Source organism: Dendrobates tinctorius, unplaced genomic scaffold, assembly GCF_039654945.1.
Source record: "Dendrobates tinctorius isolate UK_male_01 unplaced genomic scaffold, ASM3965494v1 ptg000056l, whole genome shotgun sequence".
Classification (NCBI taxonomy): domain Eukaryota; kingdom Metazoa; phylum Chordata; class Amphibia; order Anura; family Dendrobatidae; genus Dendrobates; species Dendrobates tinctorius.
Window position 1 is genome coordinate 19,308,775 of NW_027361724.1, and position 24,917 is coordinate 19,333,691.

Here is a 24,917-nt window from a genome sequence, read left to right on the forward strand (position 1 = left end):
TGGGGCCTCCAGCACCGACCTCCATCCGCAGAGCCGCACTCCACATAGAGAATAATGGAGCCTCCAGCACCGACCTCCACCCGCAGAGCCGCACTCCACATAGAGAATAATGGAGCCTCCAGCACCGACCTCCACCCGCAGAGCCGCACTCCACATAGAGAATAATGGAGCCTCCAGCACCGACCTCCACCCGCAGAGCCGCACTCCAGATAGAGAATAATGGAGCCTCCAGCACCGACCTCCACCCGCAGAGCCGCACTCCACATAGAGAATAATGGAGCCTCCAGCACCGACCTCCACCTGCAGAGCCGCACTCCACATAGAGAATAATGGAGCCTCCAGCACCGACCTCCACCCGCAGAGCCCCACTCCACATAGAGAATAATGGAGCCTCCAGCACCGACCTCCACCCGCAGCGCCGCACTCCACATAGAGAATAATGGAGCCTCCAGCACCGACCTCCACCCGCAGAGCCGCACTCCACATAGAGAATAATGGAGCCTCCAGCACCGACCTCCACCCGCAGAGCCACACTCCACATAGAGAATAATGGGGCCTCCAGCACCGACCTCCACCCGCAGAGCCGCACTCCACATAGAGAATAATGGAGCCTCCAGCACCGACCTCCACCCGCAGAGCCGCACTCCACATAGAGAATAATGGAGCCTCCAGCACCGACCTCCACCTGCAGAGACGCACTCCACATAGAGAATAATGGAGCCTCCAGCACCGACCTCCACCCGCAGAGCCGCACTCCACATAGAGAATAATGGAGCCTCCAGCATCGACCTCCACCCGCAGAGCCGCACTCCACATAGAGAATAATGGAGCCTCCAGCATCGACCTCCACCCGCAGAGCCGCACTCCACATAGAGAATAATGGAGCCTCCAGCACCGACCTCCACCCGCAGAGCCGCACTCCACATAGAGAATAATGGAGCCTCCAGCACCGACCTCCACCTGCAGAGCCGCACTCCACATAGAGAATAATGGAACCTCCAGCACCGACCTCCACCCGCAGAGCCGCACTCCACATAGAGAATAATGGAGCCTCCAGCACCGACCTCCACCCACAGAGCCGCACTCCACATAGAGAATAATGGAGCCTCCAGCACCGACCTCCACCCGCAGAGCCACACTCCACATAGAGAATAATGGAGCCTCCAGCACCGACCTCCACCTGCAGAGCCGCACTCCACATAGAGAATAATGGAGCCTCCAGCACCGACCTCCACCTGCAGAGCCGCACTCCACATAGAGAATAATGGAGCCTCCAGCACCGACCTCCACCTGCAGAGCCGCACTCCACATAGAGAATAATGGAGCCTCCAGCACCGACCTCCACCCGCAGAGCCGCACTCCACATAGAGAATAATGGAGCCTCCAGCACCGACCTCCACCCGCAGAGCCGCACTCCACATAGAGAATAATGGAGCCTCCAGCACCGACCTCCACCCGCAGAGCCGCACTCCACATAGAGAATAATGGAGCCTCCAGCACCGACCTCCACCCACAGAGCCGCACTCCACATACATGGCTGCTCTCAGTGCTCTGTGCTGTGCGCACAGGACCTGTGATGAGGTCACAGGAGGGGAGGAGACAGGGGTCACATGATCGGGGGCCCTGACACCTTACCTCCTGTGATCTCATCACAAGCCTTTGCACGCTACCAGCAGCATCAGCGTTCACGCTACTTGTAGATGCTGCTGGTAGCAGAGCACATAATGCCGCCCCCACGGTCACTCACTTTTAGGTGGGGAGAAGATGGAGTGCCATTGCAGCAGCCAGCAGGAATGTGGTGGGGGCCCCCTTAGAAGCTCTTGTGGTGGCCCCGGGGCTGAAGCCCCGCCTATAATCCAGCCCTGCGCGGTGGCGGATTATAATGGGGCAATTTACTGGCCTGGGCTGTGGGCCCCTTAACCCCACTGGGCCCGGGGCAACTGCCCAAATTGACCTCATTATAATCCGCCACTGGTTCTGTCCCAAATCCAGGTGATACTTGAAGGTACGAGTCCTTGAATCAGCAGCTCTTTCCAACCCACAACTTCCAGGAGACGCAGCACCTGGGAATAAAGGCAACAGCTTGCTAGAGGCAGAATACGGATCATACGGCAGAGTGGCAAATGGTGGAGACACAGAAATGCGCGCTCATGAATGTCCGCCTTCTGCTCCTTAAGGTTCACGTTGCAGATTGTGGTGCAGATTTTTGCACGCAGATTTGGCTAAATCTGCAGGTAAAATGACCTGCGTTTTACCTGCGGATTTAGTGCGTATTAGCCTGCGGTTTGACACCTGTAATGGATCAGGTGTGAAACCGCTGTGGATTCCGCACAAAGAAGTGACATGCTGCAAATTTTAAACCACAGCAAATCGACGCGGAAAAATACGTAACGTATGCAGTGCGTTTTTCATTTTCCAAAGACTTAAATGGTACTGTACAATGCAGCAGAAACTGCTGCGGATCCGCAGGGCTAAATCCGCAGCGCAATCCGCAACGTGTGCACACACCCTAAATGTGCAGTGAGAGGCAGAAATGCGTGCTCCGGAATGCGTGGACACGCAGCACCTGGGAATAATGGCAACAGCTTACTATAGGTAGAATATGGATCATATGGCAGAGTGGCAAACAGTGGAGAGGCAGAAAAGTGCGCAGACTCTGCACCTGTGAAAAGCGCGCCCAGCACCTGTCAAACGCGCCCAGCACATGTGAAAAGCGCGCCCAGCACCTGTGAAATGCGCAGACGCTGCAAATGTGAAAAGCGCGCCCAGCACCTATGAAATGAGCAGACGCTGCACCTGTGAAATATGCGCCCAGCACCTGCGAAATATGCGCCCAGCACCTGTGAAATATGCGCCCAGCACCTGTGAAATGCGCAGATGCTGCACCTGTGAAAATCGCGCCCAGCACCTGTGAAATGCGCAGACGCTGCACCGGTGAAAATCGCGCCCAGCACCTGCGAAATGCGTACCTGTTAAATGCGCAGACACTGCACCTGTGAAATATGCGCCCAGCACCTGTTAAATGCGCAGATGCTGCATCGGTGAAATATGCGCCCAGCACCTGTGAAATGCGCAGACGCTGCATCGGTGACATATGCGCCCAGCACCTGTGAAATGCGCACCTGTGAAATGCAGACGCTGCACTGGTGAAACGCGCCCAGCTCCTGTGAAATATGCGCCCAGCACCTGTGAAATGCGCTGACGCTGCACCTGTGAAATGCGCGCCCAGCACCTGTGAAATGCGCAGACGCTGCACCGGTGAAATATGCGCCCAGCACCTGTGAAATGCGCAGACGCTGCACCTGTAAAATATGCGCCCAGCACCTGTGAAATGCGCAGACGCTGCACCGGTGAAATATGCGCCCAGCACCTGTCAAATGCGCAGACTCTGCACCTGTGAAAAGCGCGTCCAGCACCTGTGAAATGCGCAGATGCTGCACCTGTGAAAAGCGCGCCCAGCACCTGTGAAATGCGCAGACGCTGCAAATGTGAAAAGCGCGCCCAGCACCTATGAAATGAGCAGACGCTGCACCTGTAAAATATGCGCCCAGCACCTGTGAAATATGCGCCCAGCACCTGTGAAATGCGCAGATGCTGCACCTGTGAAAATCGCGCCCAGCACCTGTGAAATGCGCAGACGCTGCACCGGTGAAAATCGCGCCCAGCACCTGCAAAATGCGCACCTGTTAAAAGCGCAGACACTGCACCTGTGAAATATGCGCCCAGCACCTGTTAAATGCGCAGATGCTGCATCGGTGAAATATGCGCCCAGCACCTGTGAAATGCGCAGACGCTGCATCAGTGAAATATGCGCCCAGCACCTGTGAAATGCGCAGACGCTGCACCTGTGAAATATGCGCCCAGCACCTGTGAAATGCGCACCTGTGAAATGCAGACGCTGCACTGGTGAAAAGCGCGCCCAGCACCTGTGAAATATGCGCCCAGCACCTGTGAAATGCGCAGACGCTGCACCTGTGAAATATGCGCCCAGCACCTGTGAAATGCGCAGACGCTGCACCTGTGAAATATGCGCCCAGCACCTGTGAAATGCGCACCTGTGAAATGCAGACGCTGCACTGGTGAAAAGCGCGCCCAGCACCTGTGAAATATGCGCCCAGCACCTGTGAAATGCGCAGACGCTGCACCTGTGAAATATGCGCCCAGCACTTGTGAAATGCGCAGACGCTGCACCTGTGAAATATGCGCCTAGCACCTGTGAAAATCGCGCCCTGCACCTGTGAAATGTGCAGACGCTACACCTGTAAAATATGCGCCTAGCACCTGTGAAATGCGCAGACGCTGCACCTGTGAAATATGCGCCCAGCACCTGTGAAATGCGCAGACACTGCACCTGTGAAATATGCACCAAGCACCTGTGAAATGCGCACCTGTGAAATGCGCAGACGCTGCACTGGTGAAAAGCGCGTCCAGCACCTGTGAAATATGCGCCCAGCACCCGTGAAATGCGCAGACGCTGCACCTGTGAAATATGCGACCAGCACCTGTGAAATGTGCAGACGCTGCACCTGTGAAATATGCGCCCAGCACCTGTGAAATGCGCAGACGCTGCACCTGTGAAAATCGCGCCCAGCACCAGTGAAATGCGCAGACGCTGCACCTGTGAAATATGCGCCCAGCACCTGTGAAATGCGCAGACGCTGCACCTGTGAAATATGCGCCCAGCACCTGTGAAATGCGCAGACGCTGCACCTGTGAAATATGTGCCCAGCACCTGTGAAATGCGCAGACGCTGCACCTGTGCAATATGCGCCCAGCACCTGTGAAATGCGCAGACGCTGCACCTGTGAAATGCGCAGACGCTGCACCTGTGAAATGCGCAGACGCTGCACCTGTGAAAATCGCGCCCAGCACCTGTGAAATGCGCAGACGTTGCACCTGTGAAATGTGCGCCCAGCACCTGTGAAATGCGCAGATGCTGCACCTGTAAAATATGCACCTAGCACCTGTGAAATGCGCAGATGCTGCACCTGTGAAATATGCGCCCAGCACCTGTGAAATGCGCAGATGCTGCACCTGTGAAATATGCGCCCAGCACCTGTGAAATGCGCAGATGCTGCACCTGTGAAATGCGCAGATGCTGCACCTGTGAAATATGCGCCCAGCACCTGTGAAATGCGCAGATGCTGCACCTGTAAAATATGCGCCTATCACCTGTGAAATGCGCAGACGCTGCACCTGTGAAATATGCGCCCAGCACCTGTGAAATGCGCAGATGCTGCACCTGTAAAATATGAGCCTAGCACCTGTGAAATGCGCAGATGCTGCACCTGTGAAATATGCGCCCAGCACCTGTGAAATGCGCAGACGCTGCACCTGTGAAATGCAGACGCTGCACCGGTGAAATATGCGCCCAGCACCTGTGAAAAGTGCGCCAAGCACCTGTGAAAAGCGCGCCCAGCACCTGTTAAATGCGCAGACGCTGCACCGGTGAAATATGCGCCCAGCACCTGTGAAATGCAGACGCTGCACCTGTAAAATATGCGCCCAGCACCTGTGAAATGCGCAGACGCTGCACCTGTAAAATATGCGCCCAGCATCTGTGAAATGCGCAGACGCTGCACCGGTGAAAATCGCGCCCAGAACCAGCGTAATTCGCCGCGTCCGGTAACAATGCGTGCTCATGAATGCGCGCCGCCGCCTTCCACCTTCTGCGGGCTCTTGATTGCGCGACTTAGGCTGTGTGCACACGCTGCGGATTTTGCTGCGGTTCCGCAGCGGTTTTGGCCGCTGCGGACCCGCAGCAGTTTTTGCTGCGGTGTACAGTACCATGATTCCCTATGGGAATCAAAAACCGCAGTGCAGACGGTGCGGAATTTTCCGCGCGGATTATCTGCGGTTTTCAATCTGCAGAAAGAATTGACATGTCAATTCTTTCTGCGGATTCTCCTGCGGTTTGCCTTCTCCTCTATTGAGGAGATGAAAAACCGCAGGACAAAACCGCAGAGCAATCCGCAGGTAAAACCACCTGCGGATTTTACAAAATCCGCGCGGATGAATCCGCACCTAATCCGCAGCGTGTGCACACAGCCTAACACCTTCCCAGCCTGCCCCTGGATCTGGATGTGAGCGCGCTCATAAATGCACCGCCCTCACTGCCGTGGTGAACCAATCAGCACTGCAGCTCACAAACACTGCCACCCCCCCCTGACACGCCCACTACAGAACTAAACTGCGAAACAAATACTTGCCTCCCGGTCGGCACTGTACTGTACCATAGAGTTGTACAAGTGCCGCCATCCCAGTATTGCAGACACACCGCATGATGTGAGAGTGGACGTCACCTGCAAGCCGGCCGGCCTGAGAGGAGCTCCTGTGATGAGGTCAGCAGAGCAGGGGGCCGGGGCAGGTGGTCTCTGGCAGGGTCAGATATTGCCTTGTCTGGTTGTCTGCAGTCGAGCTGACTCGCTGAGGCAGGTGAGATGATTTATTGCCCAGCTTGAATCTTGACACAGATCGGGTCGCGCTGTCAGTGGGGTCATCAGCTCCAGCGTCCCCCTATCTGTGTGTAAGATCAAGCTGCAGCAATGACTCCCAGTCTCACAGCAGCCAGCTGTATACAGGATCATAGGCTGACTGCTCCTCAGCCCGGCTCCAGGACATCATACACTGCATATAATATATACAGCCACCATATATTATCTCATGTATGGCCTGTAGCCCGCTCCAGGAGCGATAATAATAATAATCTTTATTTATATAGCGCCAACATATTCCGCAGCGCTTTACAGTTTAACAGTTTCAGAACACAAGTCATAAGTAACATCATTAACAATAATTAAAGCAAAATAAGACGAAATAAGACGACCCTGCTCGTGAGAGCTTACAATCTACAGTGAGGTGGGGGAGATACAAAGTACAGGGGTGTATTTACAATTGTGTATTTACAATGAAGGTCCAGCCATCTTGAGGGAGTGAAGGATGGAGATAGTGAATGAGCTACACACGCACACTTACACATAGAATGACTTTGATTAGTGAACGTGATAGGCCGCTCTGAACAAATGTGTTTTGAGGGAGCGCCTAAAGCTATTCAAATTGTGGATAGTCCTGATTTCTTGGGGTAGAGCATTCCAGAGGATAGGAGCAGCACGGGAGAAGTCTTGGAGTCGGGAGTGGGAGGTACGGATTAGTGCAGAGGTTAGTTGAAAGTCGTTTGCAGAGCGCAGCGATCGGCTAGGCCGATAGACAGAAATGAGGGAAGAGATGTAAGGGGGTGCCGCACTGTGGAGAGCTTTGTGGGTGAGAACAAGTACTTTGGCTGCCCATTCATTATAGGATCCAATTCAATGTAAGGGCTGGCGAAGAGCGGACGCGTCCGAGTACCGATTAGCCAGATGGACGATCCTGGCCGCTGCATTAAGTATGGACTGGAGAGGGGATAGTCGAGTGACGGGGAGGCCAATTAATAGAGCGTTGCAGTAATCCAGGCGGGAGTGGATCAATGCAACAGTGAGGGTTTTTGTTGTTTCCATACTGAGAAAAGGGCGGATTCTAGAGATGTTCTTTAGGTGTAAGCGGCAAGAGCGAGCTAGAGATTGTATATGGGATGTGAAGGAGAGACTGGTGTCAAACATAACACCCAGACAGCACGCCTGCTGCCGGGGTGTTATTGTGGTACCACCCACGGAGAGGGAAATGGCAGATTTAGGGAGGTTAGTAGACGGCGGGAGCAGAAGAAGTTCAGTTTTAGCGAGGTTGCATTTCAGATAGAGGGAGGACATGATGTTGGAGACTGCGGACAGACAGTCACTGGCGTTCTGTAGTACAGTGGGGGTAAGGTCGGGGGAAGACGTATATAGTTGTGTGTCATCAGCATAAAGATGGTACTGAAAGCCAAATCTGCTGATGGTCTGTCCAATTGGGGCGAGTGATCAGTCATATATATATACACAGTGCACTTAGTACATACAGTGTATAGGAGAATATGTCACTGACATATCCAATACTATGTCCACACACATCTGATTTTATTTACAGGGTAATATGTGATAGTGTAAAATCTGATGTCTGCAGTAGTAGTGTAATATCTAGCATGCCATATTACACTGTATATAACAGCCGATGTCTGTACACATTGTATAGGATATATTAGGGATATAATATACTGTGTGCGCAGACATCGGATGTTATATACAGGGTAATATGTGACTGGTGTAATATCAGATGTCTGTAGTCACAGTATACAGTAGCGTAGATACCAGGGTGCAGCTTGTACGGTTGTCCCGGGCCCCGCGCTCAGGGCGCCCATCCAGAGCTACACTGCCCTTACTGTAATTAATCAGCATGTATGATGCGCATACACCGGTAAGCCCTGCGGTAGAGCAGGGAGACATGATCTTCCGGCACCACCGCTTTCTGTTCTGTAGACGTCAGATCACTTTATGCCTCAGGTCTCCAGAACGAAGCACAACGAGGATGTCAGAGTTCTGGCACCGGGACTCTGACATTTGGTGCGGGAGTCGGTGCTGTTACAGCACATTGCCTTGCCACTGGATTCTGGGTTAGAAAAGTATATGATTTTTTTTAATTAAAACTTGTGGTGTCATGTGGGGGCATAATAAAGAATGGGGGAACCTTACTGTATACATAGTGTGAGGGACCCCAAAACTGTGTGGGGGCCCTCATACATTTTCAGGACTATTTCAGCAGCCATTATATAACTTGTGGACTAATGCAGGGGCCATTATACAGTTTGGGAGCTAATGTGGGGGAGCATTATACTGTACAGTTTGGGAGTTAACACGGGGGCCATTATTTAGTTTGGGAACTAATTCGGGGACCATTATACAGTTTGGGGACTAATGCGGGGGCCATTATATAGTCTGAGGGCTACTATGGGATTCATAATTCAGTATTTTAGGGGAAGAGTGGGGATATCATGCTATGTATAGGGAAGCTGTGGGCCATTCATACTCTGTATAGCGGAGCTGTAGGCCCACCATACTGTGTATTGGGGAGCTGTAGGCCCACCATACTGTGTATTGGGGAGCTGTAGGCCCACCATACTGTGTATTGGGGAGCTGTAGGCCCACCATACTGTGTATTGGGGAGCTGTAGGCCCACCATACTGTGTATTGGGGAGCTGTAGGCCGACCATGCTGTGTATAGTGGAGCTGTGGATTCACCGTAATGTGTACAGAGGAGCTGTGGGCCCATCATACTGTGTAGAGCGCAGTTGTGGGAACATCATATTGTATATAGAGAACTGTGGGTGTATTATACTGTATATAGGGGAACAGTTTCCCCATCATAATGTATGTAGAGGAGTTGTACATTGGGGACTCAGGGGACATTAGTAGATGTTAAGCAGGCACTTAAGAAGCATATTTGTTGTAGGGGCACTCAGAATACAATGGCCATCATATGTGTACATAGGGCATTATTACTTTCTAGGGGGGGAAAATGCAGATACTGTTTTCTAGTGCATTTGCACAGTGCATTAATATGTTTTGGGGCAATTTTACCATCTATAGGGCACAAAAGAGGCATTATTATGTGGGGCAGTAAGAGGGTCATTGTACCACACAGCAGGTGCAGTAATAGAGACAGGGCAGCGGCCCAGTGTTGGGGTATCAGCAGGATGCAGCTCTTGGGTCCTGGGTTCAAATCAAGAGCAATAAATAGGACTGAGCTGTAATACTGGACACAGCTGTGACTATATGTTATAGAGTCACCATGTGACAAGTGGGCCTGTGCACCTTCACATGCCAGGGCTGAATTTTAGTCCCAGTCTGGCCCTGCCCCCAACACACACAGTCAGCCCTATCTTACAGGGCATAAAAATTAAATTTTGAAAATTGCAAAATTTTAAATTTTTTTTGCCATATTTCCATTTGTTGCATAAATAAACGCAAGTCATGTCCAAGAAATTTCACCACTACCATGAGGTACAATATGTCACGAAAAACATTCTCAGAATCAGCGGAATCCGTTAAAGCAGAGGTCTCATGCGGCCCCTGAGGCAGTCATCTGCGGCCCGCGGTGCACCACATGTCTCACCCACTGAGGAAGGGGGAAGGCACGCAGCCATCCAGGAGTGCGCGATGGCTGTGTGCACAGGAAGCGGGGGTGAGGTCAGAGGAGAAGGAGGAGTCAGAGGGTCACATGATCAGGGGCCTCAGTGTATTTAGACCTCTGCTGTCTTTGTGCTGATTGTCATGGTGCTGGGTAAGTTTCTGTGTGGATCAGGAGGGGTTTACAAGGTGGATGTAGCAGAGCTGTGTGTGTACGAGGTGTACGGAGCGGAGCCTCGTGTGTACGAGGTGTACGGAGCGGAGCCTCGTGTGTACGAGGTGTACGGAGCGGAGCCTCGTGTGTACGAGGAGTACGGAGCGGAGCCGCGTGTGTATGCGGTGTACGGAGCGGAGCCGCGTGTGTGCGAGGTGTACGGAGCGGAGCCGCGTGTGTGCGAGGTGTACGGAGCGGAGCCGCGTGTGTGCGAGGTGTACGGAGCGGAGCCGCGTGTGTGCGAGGTGTACGGAGCGGAGCCGCGTGTGTGCGAGGTGTACGGAGCGGAGCCGCGTGTGTGCGAGGTGTACGGAGCGGAGCCGCGTGTGTGCGAGGTGTACGGAGCGGAGCCGCGTGTGTGCGAGGAGTACGGAGCGGAGCCGCGTGTGTGCGAGGAGTACGGAGCGGAGCCGCGTGTGCGCGAGGTGTACGGAGCGGAGCCGCGTGTGTGCGAGGTGTACGGAGCGGAGCCGCGTGTGTATGGAGTGGAGTCGTGTGTGTATGAAGTGGAGCCGCGTGTGTACGAGGTGTACGGAGCGGAGCCGCGTGTGTACGAGGTGTACGGAGCGGAGCCGCGTGTGTACGAGGTGTACGGAGCGGAGCCGCGTGTGTACGAGGTGTACGGAGCGGAGCCGCGTGTGTACGAGGTGTACGGAGCGGAGCCGCGTGTGTACGAGGTGTACGGAGCGGAGCCGTGTGTACGAGGTGTACGGAGCTGAGCCGCGTGTACGAGGTGTACGGAGCGGAGCCGCGTGTGTACGAGGTGTACGGAGCGGAGCCTCGTTTGTACGAGGTGTGCGGAGCGGAGCCGTTTGTGTACAAGGACCGAGGTGTAGGTAGCGGAGCCATGTGTGTATGAAGTGGAGCCGCGCATGTACAAGGTGTGTGGAGCAGAGCCGCGTGTGTATGAGGTGTGCTTAGCGGAGATGTGCGTGTATTTTGGCATGGGGGGGCCCATAACTTTGTAGTTACGCCACTGCTCACATTAGAAGAGAGGAGTGCGCCGCTCCGTAGTGGCTGTGGTCCTGCCTGACGACATCCCTCTGGCGCTGTGTAATGACATCATGCCAGCGCGCAGAGAGTGGAGGCATGACTTTCCCCCCATTGCTGGATTGTGCAGGTGACAGTGGCTGTGCGTGTACAGCGAGATGATAGCACCGGCTGACATGCAGAGCCGACACTATCATCTGCTGAGGTAAGCTGTACATCGCAGCTGACATCCTATTTGAACGGCCACGATCGGTATTAGCACTGATTGCGGCCATTTAACCCCTTAGATACCGCTATCAATTGTGACTGTATTAAGTTTGAAAGGAATGCAGCCCGCCAGCTTTATTTATTTTTATGTGCGGCCCATTTACTCTGCCGAGTTTGAGACCCCTGCGTTAAAGCGTTCCAGAGTTATTACCTCATGAAGTGACAGTGGTCAGAATGGTAAAAATTGGCCTGATCATTAAGTTGCAAATTGGCTCTGTCACTAAGTTAAAGGGACCAGACCATACAACCAAGTCATTACCATATACATTAAATGAACTCTAATTATCCACCTTGAACTCTTAAAACTTTTATAAAATGCCACAATGTCATTATTGCCATAAGGTGTAATTGTGGAGTAGTTTCCTACTGATTTGAACAGGGATAAATCGATAACAATAACCCATATATCCCAGTATTACAGAAGATTAGATTATATGGATGGTTGGATGGGAGGTAGATACACTACTGTAGGATAAATGGCCAGTATAGAGGAGAGGACACTATAGACAATGTTACTATATATTCCAGTGCTGGGCTATTAATTTTCCCAAGGGGCTACATGAGAGACCGTGACTGTTGTGGAGGGCAGAACCAATAGGCTTAAATTCATTCTGCTCAATATTAATATTACAGTTGGCTACAGGCATTACTGTGATTGGACGGCCACATTGCGCCACTGGGTCTTAGGGCCCCATCACACATAGCGACGCACCAGCGATCCCGACAACGATATTACCTTGTCAGGATCCCTGGTGCATCGCTACACGATCACTGGTGAGCTGTCAAACAGGCAGCTTCACCAGCGATCAGCACCAGCGACACAGAGTAACAAGCGACGCACATCGCTTAGTTACCCACTGTTTACCTTAGTTACCAGCGCGCGCCGCTTAGAAACCCGACGTTTACCTTAGTTACCAGCTCGCTGATCGCTGGTCTCCCGTTTGTCAGACGCAGCGATGCGTGCTGGCCAGCGGGAGACCATTGATCAAAAAAATTTCCTGGCTATTCCAGGACGATCAGCGATAACCGGCAGGGGGGCCGGTCGCTGGTTAAGGCCCCGTCAAACTAAGCGACTTACTAGCGATCCCGACACCGATATCAAGGTGTCAGGATCGCTAGTAAGTCGCTATGTGATCGCTGGTGAGCTGTCACACAGACAGCTTCACCAGCGATCAGCACAGCGATGCCGAGCGCCCGGCATCGCTGGCCATCGCTGTAAAAAATAGAATCAAAATAAAAAATATAGTTATTCTCACCTTCCGACGTCCCGTTCAGCCATCCTGCCTCTCTCCACTCTCCGGTCCCAGTAATCCTTTGCACGAATGACCGCGAGATGTCACGGTCTCGAGGGATAACAAAGTCTTGCGGTCATTCGTGCAAAGGATCACTGGGACCGGAGCGTGGAGAGAGGCAGGATGGTTGAACAGGACGTCGGAAGGTGAGGAGAACTATATTTTTTATTTTTTTTTATTATTTTTTTTACACCTGATCGCTGGTCTCCCGCCTGTCACACGCAGCGATGCGTGCTGGCCAGCGGGAGACCAGCGACCAAAGAAATGTCCAGAGGTTTCTTCCAGCGATCAGCGATACCGGCAGGGGGGGCGCTCGCTGATCGCTGTCACACACAGCGATCTCGCTGGTGAGATCGCTGTTACGTCACAAAAGTTGTGACTCAGCAGCGATCTCGCTAGCGAGATCTCTATATGTGATGGGGGCTTAATATAAGACACGATGATGTGATGCTCGGCATAATCTCCTCTGGAAGAATTTAAGGGAGAGTTGATCTAGGAGGGAGAGCTTAGATTAGAGCAAGCATATAGGCAGTGTTTAATTACTATTGCTACACCCTGAAAACAAAAGTCCTTCTCAGGGCTCCATACTGTGATTTCTCTAGTAAAACTGCTGTTATCTGCATTAAGTGTAGGGAGAGCTGGTGGAGGAGGGATAGTTTTGGATTAGAAGCATAAGGCAGGGTTTATTCCCTTACCCTCCTACCATAGGTATACTGCTGCTGTATCCTAAAATCAAAACTTCTTTTCAAGGCTACATATTGTCTTTTCACCATTAATAACGGAAAATTCGCAAACATATACTATATACCTAATTTAAAAAAGCACAAGGCGTGGAGTAAGGGACAGGGAAGTTTACGTGACCTTTCCCGGCGCCTGCGAACTGCAGTACTTTACTCTGCCCTCAACAGCAGAGGAGCCGAGGGAGAAGCAAGGAGGAGAACATCATTGTATGAAAATGGGAGGTGCCGGACGGGACCGCGACAAACCACCGCCCCCGCCCCCCCGGTAAGTATAATCTAACGTGTTTTTCTTATCTTTCAGGTTACATCGGGGGCTTATCTACAGCATTACAGAATGCTGTAGATAAGCCCCTGATGGTGGTGACAGCAGCTGATAGGGAAAAATGGGGTGACGGATTCCCTTTAAGTCAACAAGTCAGGAGGTCCAGAGTATGGAAGTGGAACATGAGGTGGTGGACGATGAATTCCCTGACCCCATATGGGAAGGTCAGGCTGTATTGAACACTAGGCACTGGAGGGCAGGTGCCTAGGGTGCTGGGCTGCAGGGGGCAGCACCAAGACATGGAAGAGAATGGTTTTTTTTAACCTCCCCCCCCCCCCCCCTCCATTAGGCAATCCAGGAAATCTGTTGTCTTTTTGGAGTGGGGGGAGGGTCAGTGTCAGGAGGGGGCAGGGGCGCATCTCCATATTGTGCAGCATCATGGGGGAGTGGGAAACGCAGCGTGCACACGTGGCTGCAGCCATGGCCGTCTTCAGCAGTGTGCACGCAGTAGTGAGAGGGGGCAGCTCCTGGCACACAACTAAGGCCGGAGTCACACTGGCGAGGAATACGGGCGAGTGAGAGGCACTAAAAGCACGCATTAGACACGGACAAATGATTCTCTATGGGGTCACTCGCACCAGGCGTATATTTCTCATCCGTATCCTACGCTCCGTGCCAATCGCAGCATGCTGTGATTGTCAGCGTACTACATCCGTAGTGCGCCAATGCAAGTCTATGGGTGCGCAAAAAATACGGATTACACACGGAACACACGTGTGACCTGCGAGCAATACGCAGGTCTTTTGGCTGGTGACAGGAAATGGGCCAATCCATCATCAGGAAGCCTAGACATGCAAATGAGCTCAAAAAGCGCTCCAGACATCCAGGAAGTACACCACGGAGTACAGCAGCAGCATGGCGTCCACATACATTAATGTTGAGATGCTCATTGTCCTGGTGGAGGAGCGTCCCGAAATATGGGACCCACGCGATGCAAATTATGCTAACCGGACAAGAAAGGAGGCGTCATGGAGGCGCATCTGTCGCCAGATGTACCATGACTTTGGTGACCGACCACGTGATGAGCAGCATAAAATTCGTAAGTGCAACCCTAAACATCATTAACCTTAGCGCGCAAAAAAAAAGAATCTAGAATCAGCACCCCCCTTCCTGTGCATTTACTTTTAGCCTCATGAGGCCGTTACATTTGGATGTGACACGTGGCTTCACACAGCCATAATTTGGGGTTAGGCCACAAGCTCCTCATCCTCCTAGACAAACAAATTATTTTAAGTGTAGCTAATGAGACCCTGTGTATCTGCCCAATTACATATGCCACCATGGGTAGAACGCACACCCCAGAAGGCCCCATGCCTAGACTACTGTTTTAGAAAATGTGACCTCTCAAATATGTGAATTTGACAATTTTTCCTGTCACATTGCAGTGGAAGATGTGATGAAATGCTGGCGAAGCATCCGGGACCAGTTCCGCCGGGAACGCCAGCAGCGGTCCAGGAGTGGGGATGCTGGATATGTAAAAAGGAAGTACATATAATATGACCGGCTGTCCTTCCTCGCCCCAATTCTGGATCTGAGACCGTAAGTACATACCTCACACCACATTACACAAATACATTACACAAATACTTTACAGGGACAAAAATATTGATGTATTTTTGCCTCTGTTCTATTTCATAACAGAACTCAATCCAACCTTACGGATTGAGGAACGGCCTCAGAGGCAGAGCCCATTATAGATCCTGTAGGGGATGAGGTGGCTGGCCCATCTTCTCCCCCTACAAGAAGGATGGCTGAAGATGAGGCATCACAGCACAACACAATGGCTGGCCTACACACAACACCACCAGGACGGTCTGCTGCTGCCACATCACCCATCCTGGAAGAGCCGGGCAACTTGAGCAGCAGCCCAACTGCCCAGATCAGGTCCTCCCCACAGGCTGCTCTTACATCACGGCGAACAAAAAGAAGGCGCCAGGTCACTATTCAAGAGAGCAGGACCAATGTGGACACAGGGGTGCTCAATTATTTGTCTAGAGTAACTACAGATGATGGGGAGGAGGCCTATGCACGTAGCCTCACCCTTTATCTCCGTGCCCTTACCCGTGAGGTCCGGCTCCGTATTAGGGGATGTATTCAGATCCTGCTTGATGCAAGCACCCCCCCCCCCCCAATACCCCATATGAGGTTTTTGAATTTCTGGAGAGGTGGCAGCTCTAATCACGAAATCTAATGCACATGAGACCATTCACACAGATGCTTGCTCAAGCAGGGTCCGAACAGCCCCTAATTTGTGGGCCAACACCTCAACCCCTTCCTCCCCCTACCCAACCTTCTATTCCGCAGCCCCAAATGTCATCCTCAAGCCAACCCCACCAATATGGCCACTTGTACCCACCCAGTGTTGGAGGCTGGTCCCAACCTGGTTGGGGACGATCTGGCTATCTTGGTGGGTATGAGCCACGTGCCTACCACAGCCAACAAGAAGCCCCTCACCATCATCATTATTCTGGCCAGTATCCCCAACAGTCCCAGGAGGCTGGACAATTCCAGCGTCATGGGCAACAGTATGGCCCCACACAGGGCGATGTTGGCCACAGTGTCCAGCAGCACCCACAGGCTGTTCTACCACGTTCCCCTTCCCCAACCTATGAGGATTTATGATTCTGATGGGGGGAGATGTCCAGTGCGTTTTAACTGGTGCTCCTAATAGAAAGTAAAAAACAGGTGTTTTCCATCACCACCATTTAGAACATAATTTAACATTCACATTTTTCAACAATGTTTTCCAAACATATGAAACAATCCATCATGACAGGCGAACGCTACCTCACGCCTTTCAGACAGATATTACATGTGTGTACAAAAGAGAATATTTAAATGTGCTATACTGTAAAATGAAAGGATGAAAATACACTACTCACTTGCTAATGCCTAGGAAAGGCGTGCTGGCCTTAGTGAAGTAGTCACCTTTTTTTGCTAGCAATCTCTATTAAAAAAAATTCAAGGCGACCAGCATTCAGAATATCACGCTCTCTCTGTGTCTTAACAAGTGAGTTTTGTATTTTCATCCTTTCCAGTATAGCATGGTTAAATATTCTCTGTTCTACAGACAGGTAATATCTGTGTGAAAGCTGTGAGGTAGCCTTGCCTGTCATGGTGGAATCTTTCTATGATTGGAAAACATTATGAGGAAATGTGAGTGTTATCTTGTAGCCTTTATTTTGGTGATGGAGCTCACCTTTTGTTGGCAAATCTAGGTTAATCTTGTCATGCAGCAATGTTGTTATTGCCTAATCTTTGTTGGTGTTTTGTTATGTAATGTTAATTTTAAAAAAAGTTAAAGAAGGCACAAAGGGTCATTTTGGCCATTGCCAAAATTTTCTTATGGCAATATTATGTTTGCCTTTAAGCAAACCAAAAAAAAAAAAAGGCAAAACTAAAAATTTGTCTACTCTAGTTAACGTCTCTGTGTGATTTTTCACAATCCCTCACAACATACTAACAGACACAAACCAATGCAATGAAACACTCATAGAATCATAAGGGCTTGAGTAATATATATTTAGACACAATTAAAGAAAAAAATTATAACATAGACACAGCATGCTCTTGCCAAGAAGTTGCACTCTCAGGTGAGATAAAGTAATTAGTGAAAATATCACGCACTTTTAGGCCAGAGAGCGGTCTACGTTGAGGGTTCATAGGTGGTCTCACCCTGCGCACATTGTCCGGCCTACGCACAACACCATCAGTGGAGGAACAATCATGTATCCTGGTGAAGTTATGCAGAACAACAAAGGCTTTCACAACTTCATTCACATTTTGCTCACTCAACTGAATGGCAGACTGGAGTACCCACCATTTGGCACAAAGAATCCCAAAGGAACACTCCACCAGTCGCCTAGCACGTGATAGGCGCAAGTTAAAAATTCTGCGCTTGTGGTCAAGGTTGCGCCCGGGATATGGCCTCATGACATTGCGCGATAACTGAAAGGCCTCATCTGCCACAAGGACATAAGGGACTGATTCTTCGGGGGAGCCTGATAGCTGGCGTGGTGGTGGTAGATCCAACTGGTTGGTGCGCAGCCGCCGAGCCATTATGGAAGTATTGAAGACTCTAGAGTCTCCCGTCCTTCCATAGGCCCCAATGTCAACAATTATAAACTTGTATTGAGGGTCTACCAGAGCCAACAATACAACAGAAAAGTATTGTTTATGTTTGAAGAATTGGGAGCCAGAGTTCGGCGGCTTACGCACCCTGATATGTTTGCCATCCAGGACCCCAATACAATTTGGAAACTGGCAGTCCTCCTCAAAGTCCCTTGAAATCCTTAACCAGTCTTCCATCCTGGGCTTGGGCATGACCACTTGATGGAGTCTTGTCCAGATTTCTGTACATGTAGACCTCACTATACCTGAAATGGTTGACTTTCCAATGAGAAACTCATGGTGGAGGGCGGCATAAGGCAGGCCAGTGGACAGGAAGCTGTAGAACAACAGAAATATTTAAGTTTAGAATGGCTAAAGTAAAAAAAAATCAGTTACATGCCGACCATACTTGGTAGGAATTGAGAGAGAATAACACACACATATTTGGTGGCACAATGACTAAATGATATGCAGGACATATTAGATCTAACATTCTGGTGTGTAAGTTGAAACATTTTTGGAGTAAGATGAGGACATTAAACTTTGTCCAAGAAGGCCAAAAAACATAATTATGCACACACATTATGAACATAGAGAATGTGGTTGTGTAGTACATACCGTATTGTGAGTAGAAGTCGCTCCTCTGCAGATATCGCTTTGCGCATCCTTGTGTCCTGAAAGGTTATCCCAGGGCGCACTGTCTCCAAGAGTCGATCAAATGTGGAAATGCTCATGCGACAGTACTGGTAAAATTTCTCCGGATGCTCCCGCAGAGAAGAATAGAGGCGGTGAAAATGACCTCTTGTGAGTCGTTGCCTCAAAAGTGGATGTACCCACATGCGTCTCCTCCTCCGCGGATCCACTATCACTGGGTATGGTTGCCCAAAGCGCCGTAACAAAAGCCAGGTAAAGAGAACCTGCTCAGTTGTATTGAATCTCAGACCCTCTGCCATGCTGCACAAAGAACACCAACACACCTCGTGAAAGCAAGGTGACAAATGGACAGAATGGAGGCAGCCACCTGTTTCTGAGTGTATAAATAGGGTACAGGCTAATGATTTCAATTGTTTGCAGGCCTCAAAACCGTTAAATGTCCATTTTGCAAGGCCACGAGAAAATCTCGCCATACTGATGCCACACGGATTACATACGGATGCAGACATGCGCAAAATACGCGACCTCACCTTGCTTACGGGTGGCCTACGGAGCACTATTTAGGGATCATTCATCCGTATTATGCATGTAAACTACGGACCGTATTTTGCGCAGGTTAGTGTGACTCCAGCCTTAGGCTATTTTCAGACTAGCGTTCTGAGGCGCAGCACAGGGCCGCCGCTAAGCTCCACCCCCGGCCGCACCTCCTCCGGTCAGCTCCTATGATCGCATGACACTGCATGCGATCAGTGTACCCTATATTTAGTGTTGGGTACGCTGGCCTGTAGTGCGAATATAAAAATGGCTATTTTTGAGTCCATATTGAAATATACAGAATGCATTCAGACCATGACAGAGCTGCATTTCTGGTCAAACAGTTACAGACCAAGACAATGCACATCTTGAGAACTATTGTTTATTACCTGAAACCATTTCACTTCACAAACAGTTCTATGTTTATCTATATTTGTTGTTTGTCAATGTAAAACATTAAGGTTTATTTAACCTCTGTCTGTGGTGGTTTTATCTAAAGCCATGTGGCTTTTATATTGTAAGGGTTTATGACCCATTGTCTGATGATGCCATGTTTCATCCAATCTTGAAAGCCAGCCACTTGAAGAGATGGGATGAAGCTAAAGTTACACATGAGTGTAATTTAGTATATAAGGCCAGAGAAACATGACTAAGACAGAAGCACAACTTGGATACCTATACACACATGTACAGTGTTGATACCTGCATAATTGGGGACGCCCATGCAGTGTATTGAATCTCCCAGGGGTTCTCTTTCTTGGCGTTGCTTCTCTGATATTCCAAACGGATGATGTGTAAAAGCCTCTTGGTGATTGATGATGTGAGTATATTGTATATAGTTAACCTTTATATGTATTCAATCTTTATATGTACTTAACCTGGACCCGTAGAAGCGAGCAATCGCGAAACAGCCGTTGTTCGGCACCTCCCTCCCCTAGCATTCCTCTAACGTCCTGCATGTCCACATATCTGTTGATGGAATTCATGTGAAATAAAGACGCACAGTTTTTCAGCTTCATTGGTGAGTGCTGCATATTCTTTCTTTTTTCATTTCATATTGAAATATTCATGTTTTTTCATGCAAGCACCTCCGTTTTTGACAGAAATATATACCGCAATACTTCAGATAAATAGCTCCGTCTGGTATTGTGGTGATTTGTGTGCCATAGTTTGCCGTTCATCTGTTTGCTCTTTGCTGGGATACTGTATATAGTTAACCTTTATATGTATTGAATCTTTATATGTACTTAACCTTTGTATCTTAATATATACAAAAGTATACGCAATCATACTATTTAGTAATATAATTCCTTAAATTTTGTGCTTTGTAATAAAATTGCTGTATATCGCAAGTAGTAGCCTTCTTTAAAGCCGTATCCAAACCTTAGTGTTAAAAACTTGGCAATACATGGCCGTTCGCTGGTATGATTTTGCCGGCGCTTGCGCCCTTTTGGCATTGCGCCGAGCGCACAAAAACGCACCGTGTTGCATTTTGATAGATGGATAGATAGATATATGGGATAGATAGATATGGGATACATGGGCGGACATCCCGCCGGTTCAACCCGTGCGACTGCATCGGGGCCCAGAGCCTCCAGGGGGCCCTGCAAGGCGGCTAATGATGAGGACAATCTGGCCCGAGACTCTGGAGGCCCCTGGCCAGATTGCCCTCATGTGCAGCGGCGGGCAGGGAGCGATCCAAGCAGCTCCGCTGCCTGCAAGAGATCATAGCAGGAACGGAGCTACAAGGATCCATCCTGTTTCCTGCCCGGAGGCCGCGCTTCCTGTCTCTGACACAGAGAGGAGCGCGCCGCTGAATGACGTCATCATTCAGCGGCCGCTGCTGTGCCAGAGTGAGGAAGCGTGGGCGATGCTGCGGACAGGTGAGAGGAGAGAGGTGGTGTCTGTCTGTGTGTGTGATTGTGTGTGTGTGTCTGTGTGTGTAGGTGGAGCCTGGCCCTGGAGGAGAGAAGGCAATGATATGATGGGGCATGAGGAGAAGGCCGTGATGGGGAGAGAAGGGCATGATGGGGGTGATGGAGAGAATGCATTAATGGGATCATGGGAGTGATGGAGAGAAGGCAGTGATGGGGTGATGGAGAAGGCAATGATGGGAGTGACCGGGAGAAGGCAATGATGGGAGTGATGGAGAGAAGGCAGTGATGGGGTGATGGAGAAGGCAATGATGGGAGTGATGGGGAGAAGGCAATGATGGGGTGATGGAGAAGGCCATGATGGGGGTGATGGAGAAAGCCATGATGGGAGTTATGGGGAGAAGGCAATGATGGGAGTGATGGGGGAAGGCAATGATGGGAGTGATGGGGGAAGGCAATGATGGGAGTGATGGCGAGAACGCAATGATGTGAGTGATGGGGAGAAGGCAATGATGGGGTGATGGAGAAAGCCATGATGGGGTGATGGAGAAGGCAGTGATGGGAGTGATGGAGAGAACGCATTGATGTGAGTGATGGGGAGAAGGCAATGATGGAGGTGGTGGAAAGGGCAATGATGGGGTGGTGGGGTGAAAAATAAATGATAATGGGGGTGGTGGGGGAGAATGCAATGATGGAGGTGGTGGAATGGGCAATGATGAGAATGGGAGTGGTGGGGGCGAAGGCAAAGATAGTGGTGGTGGAGAAGGCAATGATGGAGGTGGTGAAGATGGCAATGATAGGGTGGGAGAGAGTAAAATAATGGGATGCAGGGGGGAGGAGGACAATGAGGGGTATGGGGGGTGATTGGGATGGGAGGAAGGGGGACTTATAATGGCCTTAGGAACAAGGGGAGGTGGAGGAAGACATTATCACTTATTATGTCTAACAGAGTCCCTTAGTATATAATGTACTCACTATGTCTAACACAGTCCCTTAGCATATAGTGTACGTACTTATTATGTATATCACAGTCCCGTATCATATGTTGTACTCAATAATTCTGTATAACACCATCCTTGGTTACATATTTTCCTCTTTTATTGTGTATAACACCATCCCTTATTACGTACCATCCTCTCTAGTTACAGTATATATGGTGCCGTCCCTTATTATACAGCTTCCTCTGCTGTTATGTATAGTGCTGTCTCTTGCATAGTGTATTCTTGTTAATTTTGCTATTCACAGTGCCCTCTTTTATAACATGGTCCCCTCTCTTTTTAGATATAAAATGACTGCTGATCGAGGAGCCGGTGACCAGACTACAAGTCCATCAGCTCCTCCATTAGAAAGGAAGCTTTCCCATGCTCCATCAGCCATCATTGCATTATACAGCTAACAAGACAGGACGGTATGTAATAAAAAACAGGGCTCTATATAATCCAATATGTAAGGGACGGTGCTGTACATAAAAAGAGAGGGCACTGTAAAAGGGACAGCAATATACATAATAAATGAGACTATGTAATATGTATACATGTATGCGTGTGTGGATATATATATATATATATATATATATATATATATATATATATGTATATATAATATATAAAGCTCAATGTATGTGTGTATGTCCGGGATTGGCATCTGCACTGTCGCAGCTACAGCCACAAAATTTTGCACAGTCACACGTCTGGACCCCGAGAGCGTCATAGGCTATGTTGTGAGGCGAAATTTTAACCCCGTGCGTTCCAATTCACCAAACAATTTTGCCTATTATTTTTATCATTTCTTTGGTGTTATCGTCCTGTAAAGCTGCAAATAACACAATTTATTACCGTGCCAACACAGACCACCCTCTGACACAGACTGCAGGGGGAGCCCAGTATCACACAGGATAGGAGTAGATACACGGCTCAGCAGTCAGTATCACACAGGATAAGGTTAGATACACGGCTCAGCAGATGGTTTCACACAGGATAGGATTAGATACACAGCTCAGCAGGCAGTATCACACAGGATAGGATTAGATACACAGCTCAGCAGTCAGTATCACACAGGAGAGGATTAGACACAAGGCTCAGCAGTCAGTATCACACAGGATAGGATTAGATACACAGCTCAGATGTCAGTATCACACAGGATAGGATTAAATACACTGCTCAGCACACAGTATCACACAGAATTGGATTAGATACACGGCTCAGCAGACAGTATCACACAGAATAGGATTAGATACACGGCTCTGCAGTCAGTATCACACAGGATAGGATGAGATACACGGCTCAGCAGTCAGTATCACACAGGATAGGATTAGATACACGGCTGAGCAGTCAGTAACACACATGATAGGATTAGGTACACGGCTCAGCAGTCAGTATCACACAGGATCGGATTAGATACACTGCTCAGCAGTCAGTATCACACAGTATAGGATTAGATACACGGCTGAGCAGTCAGTAACACACAATAGGATTAGATACACAGCTCAGCAGAAAGTACCACACAGGAGAGGACTAATCCTCTCACACACAGCTCAGCAGACATTATCACACAGGATAGGATTAGATACACAGATACACATGTTGTTTATCAAAAGGCTGAAAATAGAATACTATCAATACTTGGGTAATCATTTAATTAATTTGTGTTGCAAATCTGTAGTGTTGAATATATGATGTGAAATGTTTTTACGTGCAATATATTCATTGTAATTTGTTATAACTAACCTCAGTTGGTTACTATACCCAGGCAACGCCGGGCTCTTCAGCTAGTATATATATATATATATAATGTGTGTGTGTGTGTGTGTAATATATATATATATATATATATATACACTCACTGGCCACTTTATTAGGTACACCTGTCCAACTGTGTGTTAAGACTTAATTTCTAATCAGCCAATCACATGGCGGCAACTCAGTGCATTTAGGCATGTAGACATGGTCAAGACAATCTCCTGCAGTTCAAACCGAGCATCAGTATGGGGAAGAAAGGTGATTTGAGTGCCTTTGAACGTGGCATGATTGTTGGTGCCAGAAGGGCTGGTCTGAGAATTTCAGAAACTGCTGATCTACTGGGATTTTCACGCACAACCATCTCTAGGGTTTACAGAGAATGGTCCGAAAAAGAAAAAAAATCCAGTGAGCGGCAGTTCTGTGGCCGGAAATGCCATGTTGATGCCAGAGGTCAGAGGAGAATGGGCAGACTGGTTCGAGCTGATAGAAAGGCAACAGTGACTCAAATTGCCACCCGTTACAACCAAGGTAGGCAGAAGAGCATCTCTGAACGCACAGTGCGTCGAACTTTGAGGCAGATGGGCTACAGCAGCAGAAGACCACACTGGGTACCACTCCTCTCAGCTAAGAACAGGAAACTGAGGCTACAATTTGCACAAGCTCATCGAAATTGGACAGTAGAAGATTGGAAAAACGTTGCCTGGTCTGATGAGTCTCGATTTCTGCTGCGACATTCGGATGGTAGGGTCAGAATTTGGCGTAAACAACATGAAAGCATGGATCCATCCTGCCTTGTATCAACGGTTCAGGCTGGTGGTGGTGGTGTCATGGTGTGGGGAATTTTTTCTGGGCACTCTTTGGGCCCCTTGGTACCAATTGAGCATCGTTGCAACGCCACAGCCTACCTGAGTATTGTTGCTGACCATGTCCATCCCTTTATGACCACAATGTACCCAACATCTGATGGCTACTTTCAGCAGGATAATGCGCCATGTCATAAAGCTCGAATCATCTCAGATTGGTTTCTTGAACATGACAATGAGTTTACTGTACTCAAATGGCCTCCTCAGTCACCAGATCTCAATCCAATAGAGCATCTTTGGGATGTGGTGGAACGGGAGATTCGCATCAGGGATGTGCAGCCGACA